This window comes from Pteropus medius, unplaced genomic scaffold (assembly GCF_902729225.1).
Source record: "Pteropus medius unplaced genomic scaffold, Ma_sr-lr_union100, whole genome shotgun sequence".
In the NCBI taxonomy this organism is placed as follows: Eukaryota; Metazoa; Chordata; class Mammalia; order Chiroptera; family Pteropodidae; genus Pteropus; species Pteropus medius.
The window spans coordinates 19,928,672-19,941,631 of record NW_024352787.1 but is presented as its reverse complement, the minus strand read 5'-3'; the positions used below and the strand labels follow the sequence as shown (position 1 = coordinate 19,941,631).

Sequence of the window (12,960 nt, the reverse complement as noted above, 5' to 3'; positions counted from 1 at the left end):
CCAGGTGAGGGCAAAGCCAAGAAGAGCCTCATGGAAGCTCGTAAGAATCTGTTGCACTTACTCTCCAAATTCCCTTCCCCTCTGGCACAGTAACAAAAGCAAAAATAGACAAATGAGACTACACCGAACTTAAAAATTTGTCACCTTAAAGAAGACAATCAACAAAGTGAAAAGGCAATCTACAGAATGGGAGAAAATATTTGCAAATCATATGCGTGATAAGGGGTTAATGTCGAAAATATATAAAGAACTCCTACAGCTCAATAACAATAAAATGTGCAAAAGACTTAAATAGGCATTTCTCCAAAAAAAAAAAAATATATATATATATATATACAAATGACAAACAAGCATATGAAAATATGTTTACCAGCACTGATTATTAGAGAAATTAAATGAGATAGCAAACACACACACAAACAAAAACAGAAAATACGTGTTGGTGATGTTGGAATCCTATGCACTGTTAGTGGGAATAAAAAATAGTGTAGCACTATGGAAAAAAGTATGGAGGTCTCTTAAAAAATTAAAAATAAAATTACCATGGGATCCAACAATTTCACTTCTGGGTATTAATCCAAAAGAATTGAAAGCAGGATGGAAGACATTTGCACAACCATGTTCATTGTAGCATTATTCACAATAGCCAAGAGATGGAAGCAACCCAATGTCCTTGAAAGATGAATAGATTAAGAAATGTGGCATATATATACAATGCAATATTATTAAGCCTTAAAAAAGGAGGAAACCATATCATATGCTACATCATGGATAAACTTTAAGGGTTATTCTAAGTGAAATAAGTCAGTCAAAAAAAAATAGTGTATGATCCCACTTATTGAGATATTAAAAGTAGTCAAATTCATACAAACAGAAACTAGAACGGTAGTTGCCAGGGGTTTGGGGGAGGAGGAAATGCGGAGCTCTTGTTCAATGAGTATAGTTCCCAATTTGCAAGATGAAAAAGTTCTAGAGATCAATTGCACAATGATGTGAATATAGTTAACAGTACTGCACGGTACATTTAAAAATGGTTAAGATGGTAAATTTTATGTTACATGTTTTTTTAACCACAATTAAAATAATACAAAACCCCCCGGCCCAGAGACCATGGAGTCATCTTAAAAAATTACATTAAAATTCTTACCTGACTCCCATTCCCATTTGTCTTTCTTCCCCACCCCGTACCTGGTTAGCTCCAACTCAAGCAGAGGCAATATCACTGGTAGTAAGTGGGGGAGGAGGCAAGTCAGAAAGAGGGGAGAAAAGAGGCATCCCTTTCTCTGGCAGCACGTTGTCCACTTGAAGTGAGCCTAACCAAGGTAAAGAGGCACGGCTTGCCTTTATGAGGAGATTTGAAGAGCCAATCAATATATAGCAGTTGGCATTCTAATTTCTAATATAGGATTACAGTTTACGACTTACAGTTAATTGGGAATAAGTGGAAGAGCGAATAAGCAACCAATTTTAATCCACTGTCAGAGAGAAATTTCCTACTGAGCTTATTTAAAGAGACAATGGAAACAAAAATAAAGATGCTTTCTAATTATATCCAATATGTTTTACCTATCCAGTGAACTGGTTTCAAATGCTAATTACATAATGTTAATATAGCAAAAAACTTGGGAAGGCTCTACACTAAATGGTTATCAGTCATCTTTGGGAATGGATTAGTGGTGGGGGTATGTGAAAGAAGATATTTATTCTTCACTCTATTTGCATTATTTGAAAGGAGTATATATACGTATACACACACACACATATATGACATGGAATTTTTAAAGTCAAAGTTGGAATTAACATATTATTCAGGTTTAGTTCATATAGGTAATGGTTCCGTCTAAATACTGACCACTTTGTTATAACCAGATATTAATAAACCTCTTGAGAAAGACCAACTTACTTCGCAGTTGGAATCCAGCATGTTAAAAGAACCAGGTATAAAGACTGTTTTCTAAATTTCTTTTTTCTGCAGCAAAAGAGGAAAAAGGTAGGGTGGAGGAGGGAGAGTGAGGAGTAAGGTAGGTACAATCTCTATTCCCTATAAATTTTTTAAGAGACTAATTAAAAAAAAAAAACTCACTAACTCTACCAGTTCCTGCTAATAGTAAATGAGTTCACCAAGAACAAATACTGAGCATTATAGTGCTGGCTTATAATATTTTTCTCATTTTAAAAATAGCTTGATTTTATGGAGAAATTTTACTTCAACATGGTGCTTCCAAAGTTAATAATTACTAACAATGTTCTTACTTGAATTCCTTTTTCAACACAGAAAGAATATCAGATTGCAGATGCTTACAAGAAGATTAAGAAAACCCCCAATAAGTCACAAAAGCAAACTCAAAAACTTTCTTTGAAAATAATTAATGATAATGGTAAACATTGCTTTCCTGGATATTCTGCCATTATTTTGGCCCTTCCTCACGTTACCACTAGAATCTTACAGAGCTGCTTCCTGCCAATATAAGCATTGTGTGATAACTTCACAAACATAGCTGGGAAGAACAGACCCATGACCTCTGTATGACTTCTTAGCAACTTTGCAAGATACAGGCCGAATTTTTACATGTGGGCTTGGTGGTTTGACTGGCCTTGGCCAACATCAGGTCCACACGTAAAGGCAGTGGAGTGGCTCCTTACCCCGGGGCACCAGCTCAGTCTCATGTGCCATGAGTCACAGTGGTGGAAGAGAGCCTCCTTCCTGGTTGTCTTGACTCATTCGGGAGCAAAAGAGGCTGCTCATTGGGACTGTGGTCCTGTGTTATGTGAGAGACCGCAGTGAGCTAAACAGTTTCACCAATATGCAACCAAATCCCTCAAATTAGGAGAGAACAGGATGAAAATGACCAAATTCACTGATGGTGTGGGCTGGCAAAGTTCTATAAAAGTCTAACATGAGCTCTGGGCTCATAAAGCATGTTCTACTTTGTCTTTTTGACTTCTAACAGTTAAATTGCTGAAGCTAAAGTTGCCTATTCAATAAATTCTATAGGAATTTACATTCTGTTTAACAGTGAATTCACTTTGAAAGTCTATCTTGGAGCAGATCCTAATGTCTCAATTTGCCTGAGAAAGAACCCATGTTGGACTTTGTGAGCCACTGTACCCGCCTTGCCATGTGGACCTGATGTTGGCCATCATAACATCTCTTTGGACATTACGAATACTGCCAACAGCTATCCACTATCACATTCTTCTCCAGGATTCATATGTTTTTTCCTTTTCTTTTCTTTAATTGAAACCACCAATCCCGGGTTTTTCACTTTTATTTATATTGTAAGATTATTCAATGGGAACTAAATTATAATGTGCACTATGTGCATTAGAGATTTGTCTAATTATCAAATTACTAAAGGGTTGTCCTTTCTAGACAAACTCCTAAGACTATTTTAGTTGCAAACTAATAATAAATGGAATATACGAAAAATATTAAACAAAATATATCAATCCCTCCTTTCACCGTATGATCAGCTATAGGGCCTCTCAGAATCTAAAGTGATTTCCCAATTTAGATAATCCGGGGATCTATAGTTTCATGTACCATCCAACCAAGGCAATGAGTAATATACATTAGTGTGGGTTGGAAAGGCTACTCATACTTTGCTGCTTCCATTTCTTTTCCTATAATACATGTTCTTCTCCATCTTTCACTTGCTTTTTCCTGCTTTATATCACTTACATCCCTAAAGATTAAGTTACAATTAATTTCTTTAAGCAAATATTATCATATTTGCCTCACTCTCAGGATTTATATTCTGCGTTTTCTTAATTCTTGCTCACTCTGACAAATATTTATCACTTCTTCATTTTCGAAACACTACTTTCTCTAGTCATTTCTTGACTCTTCTCTGATCTCTGAGTTAATGGTGTCTATGTTTCCTTTTGGCTTCTTCTGCTTCCATCTACTTCTTAAATGATTATATGCCTCAGGATTCTACCCTGGGTTCTCCATCTGTACACTCTCCCTGAGTGATATTGTCCTAAAGTGTCTCCCCTAAACTCTCCAGGTTTATAATCTAGATGCCTACTAAACACGCACTTCCAAATAAACCACAAGATTTCAAACACAAAATGTTCAAAAGTAAGTCTATATTACAGTCCCTGTCCAATCGAGCTTTCCTCCTGAATTCCGGATTTAAGTTAATGGCCAAACTCTCTAATCAATCACCCTTTCTTTCCTTACTCCTTTATTTTCCCAAATAAAGTTAAATGTCAAGTCCTGTCAATTCTATCTCTTAAAAGCTTACATATTTGTCACTCCTTTCCAACCCACGCTAATGTATATTACAGATTTCCATTATAAACATATCTATTTCAAGTCTTTAGGCTTTCATCACATCTCATATGGACTAACTAGTGGCAGTATAGAAGATGGATTAGATGGGAACATTGTTTTTGCATGAGTATTGTAAAATGCATCATCATTCAACGAATATTTCTAAGCACCTAATCTGAGGCAGAAAAAAGGTGTAGCTAGTCCTAATTGAAAGTGGGAGGAGGAGATGGGCACACAGTGACAGGATTTTCCATATTAATTTCCTATTTTACATTTACATAGCGTAAGCAATGTTTCACATAATTTAGATAATTCTTTCATGTTTACAGTAGCTATAGGTCTCTCCACTACCTCAAGTCCAAGAAGAAGAAATCTCATTTGAACATTTTTCTTTTGGGTATGGGTGGTTAATTGAGTTCTTATTTTTTAAATTGAAGTGAAAGTCACATAACATGAAATTGACCATTTTAAAGTGAACAACTCAGTGGTGTTTAGTGCATTCCAAATGTGTGCACCCACCACCTCTAAAAAGTTATAAAACATTTTTAACACCCCAAAGGAAAACCTCATCCCTTAAGTGCTTGCTCTCATCCCATCCTTATTCTCCTCCTCCTCCTAATTAGCATCAATGTGCATTGTCTCTATGGATTTATCTATTCTGGATACTTCATATAAATGGTATCATACAATATGTGACCTTTTATGCCTGACTCTTTCACTTAGTATAATCTTTCAGTACTTTATTCCTTGTTATGGCTGAATTATATTCCATTGTATGTATGTATCGCATTATACTTATCTGTTCATTCATTGATGGTCATTTTGGCTGTTTCCATCTTTCAGCTATGTTCATGGTGCTGCTATGAACGTGCATGTACATATATTTGTTTGACTACCTATTTTTTGTGTGTATACATCTATAAATTGAAATTCTGGGTCATATCATTTATACCTTTTTGAGGAATTGCCAAAATGTCTTCCACAGCAGCTGCACCATTTTACATATTTTGCATTTTCATCAATAATGGACAAGGGTTCCAATTTCTCCACATCCTTGCTAATACTTTATTTTCCAATTTTTTGAAGATTGTTTTGTTTTGTTCTGTCATTTTAGTGAGTGTGAATTGGTACTTCATTGTGGTTTTGAATTTAATTTCCCTAATAATTAATGATGTTGACCATCTTTTCATGTCTTATTATGTATTTGTGTATCTTCTTTGAATAAGTGTCTATTCAAGTCCTTTACTCATTTTCTGATTTGATTGTTTTTGTTGCTGAGTTGTGGGGGTTCTTAGTAATCTGGATACTAGACACTTATCAGATACATGGTTTGCAATATTTCCTCCCATTCTGTAGGTTGTTTTTTCACGTCCTTGATACTGTTTTTTGATGCGTAAAAGTTTTTAATTTTGATGGTCTAATGTATCTATTTTTGTTGTTGCTTGTCCTTTAGTTGTCATATGTCAGAATCCATTGTCAAATCTAAGGACATAAAGATTTACCCTTATATTTTCTTCTAAGAGTTTTATGGTTTTAGCTCTTATATTTAGGTTATTAGCCCCCTTTAAGATAATGTTTATATATGGAGTGAAGTAGGGGTCTAATTTTATTCTTTTGCACATATATATGTCCAGTTGTCCCAGCATAATTTGTTGAAGAGACTATTTTTTACTCTACTTAATGGTTTTGGAATCTTTGTTGAAAATCAGTTGGCCATAGACGTTTGGGTTTATTTCTAGATTCTCAATTCTATTCCGCTGATCTATATGTGTGTTTATTTCAGTACCACACTGTCTTAATTACTGTAGCTTTGTTGTAAGTTTTAAAATCAAGAAGTATGAATTCTGCAATTTTTTCTTTTTCAAGATTTTTTTTTTTTGGCTATCTGGGGCATCTTGAAATCCCACATGAATTTGAGAATCAGCTTTTCCCTTGCTGAAAAAAAAGGCTATTGAATTTTTGGTAGAGATTGCACTGAATCAATAGAAGGCTTTGTGAAGCATTGTCATCGAAATAATATTAAGTTTTTCAATCTATGAGCATGGGATGTCATTCCATTTATTTAGATTTTCTTAAATCTCTTTCAGTAATGTCTTATAGTTTTCAGTATACAAGTCTTTCACATCATTGGTTAAATTTATTCCTAGATGGTTCATTTATGCCAGTATAAATGGAATTATTTTCTTAATTCCATTTTCATATTGTTCATTGCTGGTGTATAGAAATACAATTGATATTTTTTGTGATGATCTTGTACTTACAACTTTGCTAAATTCATTTATTAGCTCTAGTAGAGTTTTTTTAATATATAGATTATTTGGGATTATATATATAGAGAGAGTTATATTATCTGTGAATATTTGTAATTTTACTTCTTCCTTTCCAATTTGGATACCTTTTTATTTCTGCTCTGTTCCTTCCTAATTCAGGGACCAGGTTCCTGTACTGGGAACATAGGCTGCCATGTATAGATCACTGCAAAGTCTGAGAAGGGGCTGATCAAAGGCAAGTAAAAATACTTGCAAACTCTTCTGCAGTTATAAAGTTGCCTTTATATTGATTCAACACTTGCTCGGTTGTGGTAAATCTTCGTCTGTTTTTCCAGACTTCTCACAAAGTTGATTCTGACAGTTTCTGCTTAATTTTTCAGTGTCTCTGTGGAGGGATAGGCCACTGGAACTGCCTATATTGCCTTTTTCACCAATATCATTCCAAATATTTTTTTTGTGGTGTACTATTCTAGGATAAGGTATACTAAAATAATATTCACAATATGCTCAATCCTTTTAAGCTATACTTGAAGGTCTGGTATTAGACCCAAATTCTCACCATGAATAACCAAAATGCTGGATTAAATCTGAAAAGAAAACAGTTGCATCTGAGAGTATACAAAGCAGGCAGGAAAGATAGCTCAGATTATCTCAGCCTAGATAGTCTGGTAGAGATTTTTGTCACCAATAGATATGCTCTAAAACTTAATAAACAATGAAATAATTTCAAATGTCATCCTGGTAATGCAAAAAGTAATGAAAAGCAAAGCAAAACATAAATACATAAATACACCCAAACGAATATTGTCTATATAACATAAAATATTTTGTCATATTTTAAAATAATTAAATAGAATTAAAATATGTGACAACTGCACAAAATTCAGGAATTAGGTACATGAAAGTGTTCTAAAATCTTTGCATTGTCCAGAAACTACAAAAAGTATTAATTTGTAGTAGACTAAAAAGTCAAAATTCATTTGCAATGAAAAAGACATAGCATAAGAAAATATCCACACTACATATATTTGACAAAGAAATCTAGAATATAGAAAAACTTCCAAGATATCAAGAAGAAAAAGACAGATAACCTAATTTTAAAATGGGCAAAAGACTTGAATGGTCATTTCATGAGAGAATATCCAAATGACATACATACATATGAAAAGGTACTAAACTCTTTCTGTCATCTAGGAAATGCAAATTAAATCCACAATGTTATACCCCTATATACACATCAAAATGCATAACATCACAAAAAATCTCCATACTGCTTTGCATAGTCACTATACCATTTTACATTCCCACCAACAATACAAGGGTTCTAATTTCTCCACATCCCTGCTAACACTTGTTATTTTTTTGTTAATAACCTTCTCAACTTTGTGTGAGGTGCTTTCTCATGGTGGTTTTGATTTGTATTTCTCTGATGATTGTGATGTTAAGCACTTTTTCATGTACCTTGTTGTCTATTTGTATGTCTTCTTTGGAGAAACATCTGTTCAAGTTCTTTGCCTATTTTTTATTTGGGTTGTTTGGGGGGGGTTTTTTGTTTTTGTTTCTTTTGGTTTTTGTTTAGTTTAGTTTTTGATAAAAAGTTGTAGGAGTTTCTTATATTCTTTGAAAATTAATGTCTTATTAGATATGGGGTTTGCAAATATTTTCTCCCATTTTTAGGTTGCTATTTTACTCTGTTGATTTTTTTTCCTTTACTGTAAAGATTTTTAGTTTGATGTAGTCCTACCTATTTTTAATTTTGGTATCATTTCCATGACACCTTTTTACACATGGATATCTAGTTTTCTCAACATCATTTGTTGAAGAAACTATCTTTTCCCCATTGTGTATTTTTGGCATTGTTGTTGAAGATCAGTTTCCTGTATATATATGGCTTTATTTCTGAGCTCTCTATTTTGTTCTATTGGTCTATATTTCTGTCTTTATGGCAGTATCATAATGCTTTAACTATGGTAGCTTTGTAATAGATTTTGAAATAACGTGCGATGCATCCATCTTTGTTCTTCTCAACTTTTCTTGGGCTATTCTGGATCTCTTGCTGTCCCATATGAAACTGAGAATCGTTTTCCTATTTCTGTGAAATAATGCCATTTCTATTTTGATGGAAATAACATTGAATATGTAGATTGATTTGGGTAGTATGGACATTTTAACAATATTAAGTATTCCAATCCATGAACCCAAGATGTTTTTCAATTTATCTGTTTTATTTTTTTCACTTGTAAAAGTGGAAATTCTCCAGTTTCAGGGAGGCAGTATCTCCAGGTGCAAGCAGTAACTCAGTCACAGGGAGGTGATATCTCCAGGCGCCAGCCCCAGGAGAAGTGCAACATTCCAAGGTGAAAATAATAAAACTGTCTACTAGGCCCTGTTTGATATGAGAGTTCCCCGGATACATTTATCTTTGTACAAAACGTTAACGACTAACTTCTGCTTCTTGTAATCTGCTTATTCAAGGATGTAGTAGGAGGCTTTATAAGCTGCCTCCTCTGTAAGCTCGGGGCTGATCTCCTCTAACCCTGCGTGGTAAAGAGTCAGTCGCTGGCCGGCTAATAAAAGCTCCTAATTAATCTCAATTGGCTCCGTGGGTCTCAGAATCATTCGTGCCACAACACACTGTAATGTAGTTTTCAGTGTATAAATCTTTCACCTCCTTAGTTAAGTTTATTCCTAAATATTTCATTGTTTTTGGTGCTATTGTAAATTAGACTGTTTTCCTAATTTCATTTTGGGGTAGCTGATTGTTAGTATATAGAAATGCAACTGATTTTTTTTATGTTGACTTTGTATCCTGCAACTTTTTTGTTTACTCATCCTAACAGGTGTATACGTGTGTATGCACGTGTGTGTGTGTGTGTGTGTAATTTTCAGGTTTTTCTATATATAAGATCATGTCATCTGCAAACAGACACTTTTACTTCTTCCTTTCCAATCTGAATGCCTTTTATTTATTTTTCTTGCTTAATTGCTCTGGTTAGGACTTCCAATACTATGTCAACTACAAGTAGTAAGAGTGGGCACCCTTCTCGTTTCTGACTCTAGAGGAAAAACTGTAAGCTTTTCACCACTGAGTATGATGTTAGCTGTGGGCTTGTCATTTATGATCTTCATCAGAATGTTGAGGTACATTCTGTCTACACCTAATTTGTTGAATTTTTATCATGAAGCAATGTTGAAAATTGTCAAGTGCTTTTTGTGCATCTGTTGAGATGATGATGTAATTTTTATCTTTCATTCTATTAATGTGCTGTATCACATTTATTGATTTGTGTACATTGAACCATCCTGGTACCCCAGGGATAAATTCCATTTATTATGGTTTATAATTCCTTTAATGTGCTATTGAATTATGGTTTCTATAACTATTGTTAAGTGTTTTCCATCTACGTTAATCAGAGACATGGACTTGTAATTTTCTTTTCTTGGAGTATCTTTTTCTGATTTTTGTGTCACGGTAATAGAGGCCTTTAAAATGAGTTTGGAAGTGTTGCCTTCTCTTCAGTTTTTTGAAAGTTTTAGAAAGACTGGTGTTAATTCTTTAAATGTTTGGTAGAATTGACCAGTGAAGCCATTGGGCCCTGGTCTTTTCTTTATTCAGAGGTTTTTCATTACTGTTTCAATGTCCTTATTTATTAGTCTGTTCATATTTTCTATTTATTCTATCAGTAATTCTAATATGATCCATTAATTCCACTCTCAGGTATATATCCAAAAATATTAAAATGAGGATCTGCACTGCCGTATTTATTGCAACATAGCATGATTCACACTAGACAATTTGGAACCAACCCAAATTAGCATCAACAGACAGATAAAAAAAATGTGGTAGATGTATACAATAGAATGTTATTCAGCCTTATAAAAGAAGGAAATCCTACCATTTGTGACATCATGGATGGATCTGAAACATGCATTTTTTTAAGCATTTAAAAAGAAGTGAGTATTATCGAGACAGCTACATTTTTATCAAAATTCACTTTTCATTTTAAATGTCTTTTTATCGAAGTAATAACTGCTTTGACTGAAGCAAAAATTAAAGTGCTAATCTATGCATTTCTGGCCTTTTTAATTTAATTGGGTGACAAATGACATTATCTAGTTCTAATTGCTTATGACATGTGAGAGATCAGTTGCACAACCAGAGACATTATTTTTACTCTGACATCACTTCACTTTGTTCAATCACTACTTTTTCTTTACAGAATCTATCTTGTCTAGATAATCCCCTGGGATTTCTATCATACAAAACTAGGGCTAAAGCATCTCGTCTACCACCTGGGCCCCAGAGCCTAAATCTTGAGGGGGCGGAGAAATTTAGGAGCTCAGGTGCTGGGCCCAGGGAAGTTCAAATGAGGGCTAGGTCAGGCTGCACATGGAGATGAGGAAAGAGTGACTCACAGTCTTAATGGTGCCTGTTACCCTCCCTGTGACTCTCTCATGGCTCTGACCATCTGAAGGGAAGACACGGGAAGCCAATCTAACTTGAGGCACCCATGGGATTATGAGGGAGGAAGAGCAGGAGTCACTGTGAGACTATAGAAAACATTATGCCTAGAACTAAGTCAGTCGCAGAACAAATACTGTATAATTCCACTTATATGAGGTATCTAAAATAGTAAACTCATAGATACAGAGAATAGAATGCTGGTTGCCAGAGAATGGGGGAGGGGAAAATGATGAGTTTTTCAATGGTGACAAAGTTACAGTTACATACAAGTTCTAGAGGTCTGCTGTACAACATAGAGCTCGTAGTTAATAGGGTGTTGTGCACTTAAAAACTTTTTAAGAAGGTAAATCTCATGCTATGTGTTCTAACCACAAAAAAAAAAAATGCTTAAGGACACAAGAAATCTTTTGGTGATAATGGATATGTTCATTACCTTATTTGTGGTGATAGTGTCACAGGTATATGTATATATTCAAACATACACAACTTTTTGTATATTTAGTTTGTCTCAAAGTTGAAAACAAAAAACAAATAATAAAGATAAACATAAGACAAAACTTAGAATATCAAGTATTGGCAAAGATGTGGAGCAACTGGAATTTTCATTCACTGCTAGTGGGTGATAAATTGGTAAACCAAATAACTATTTGGCAGTATTTACTAACACTGAATACATACATATCTTGTGGCAAGTAATAACACTCTTAGTTATATACCAAAATCAAATGTGTAACTACATACACCAATAGGCAGGTACAAAAATACTCATAGCGGTATTATTTGTAGTCACCCCAAACTCTAACCAACCTGATGTTAAGCAGTATTTGACTAAAGAAATTTTAGATTATATACAAACATGAACATAAATAAACTACTACTATGCTCAATCTTACAGATATATTATTGAGCAAAAAGAGCCACACAAGAGTACCTACTACGTGTGGCCATTTATAAGGGTTCAAACACAGGCAAAAAAAAATTTGGTGGTAAAATTTAGAATAGTGGCTATTTTTGTGTAGGGGAGCAACGACTGACTAAGACCAAGCATGAAGAGAGTTTCTATATTGCTGGTAAACATTTAAAACATTTAAAATCTTGATCTAAGAAGTAGTTACACAGGTTTATTGACTGTTATCCAAAACATACACTTCTTTTGTACATACCCTATCCCTTTAAATATTTTCACATCTATCAATTTGGAAAAATTTTTAAATTGTATCAGTTTTCGCTAGGGTGCAGGAGAAGAGTAGCTCATACATTTGGGGTAGAAATGTAAGTTGTAATAGCTACTTAGAGGAGCAAAGGAAGGAAATCTACTACTATTTAGAATGTGCATACTCTATCCAGCACATTCACTTGTTAGTATCTCTACCTTGTTAGTATCTCTATCTCTACCTTGGAGAACATTTGCATTTAGGTACATTTGCATTTAGGTACAATATAAGTGTACAACATACACTTATATTGAAGGTAGCAACTCTCGAAAGAAAGAAAAAGAAACTACATGTCTGAGGGTAAGTGAATCATAAATTATATCTATTGGTTCTGAAGGCTACCGTGCAGTATTTTAAAAGAATAAGGTTAATTTGCATACGGATACAGAAAGGTCACAACTATATAATGTTGATTGGAAAAAAAAGTTACATCTATACATATGTAAATGAACAGGAAACAAAAGTCATCATATATGGACTGAATTTGCAATTAGTGCCTGAGCAAGATTTTAACCTAATTTGTAATATGTGAATTTATGGTTATGTGTAATTTAAAATTAATAATATCACTTAGAATGTCTCTACAATAGCCAAGAAGTCAACAACACTAGCTGCCTCCAACAGGCAAACTGAGTGCCTGAGGAACTGGAAGCGGAGACTTTTCACTGTATGACCATCTATTTCTTTAGGTATTTGAAGAATATAACTGTAGTATCAATTGGGAAAATTTTT

At 34.2% G+C, this 12,960-nt stretch overlaps 1 long non-coding RNA gene across 2 annotated transcripts in view; it reads right to left on the bottom strand.

The window, feature by feature from the left end:
* The window catches only part of LOC120591591 (uncharacterized), an 80,079-nt gene that overhangs the window by 66,641 nt on the left and 478 nt on the right, over nt 1-12,960 (bottom strand). The gene's annotated exons all lie outside the window — the stretch shown is intronic.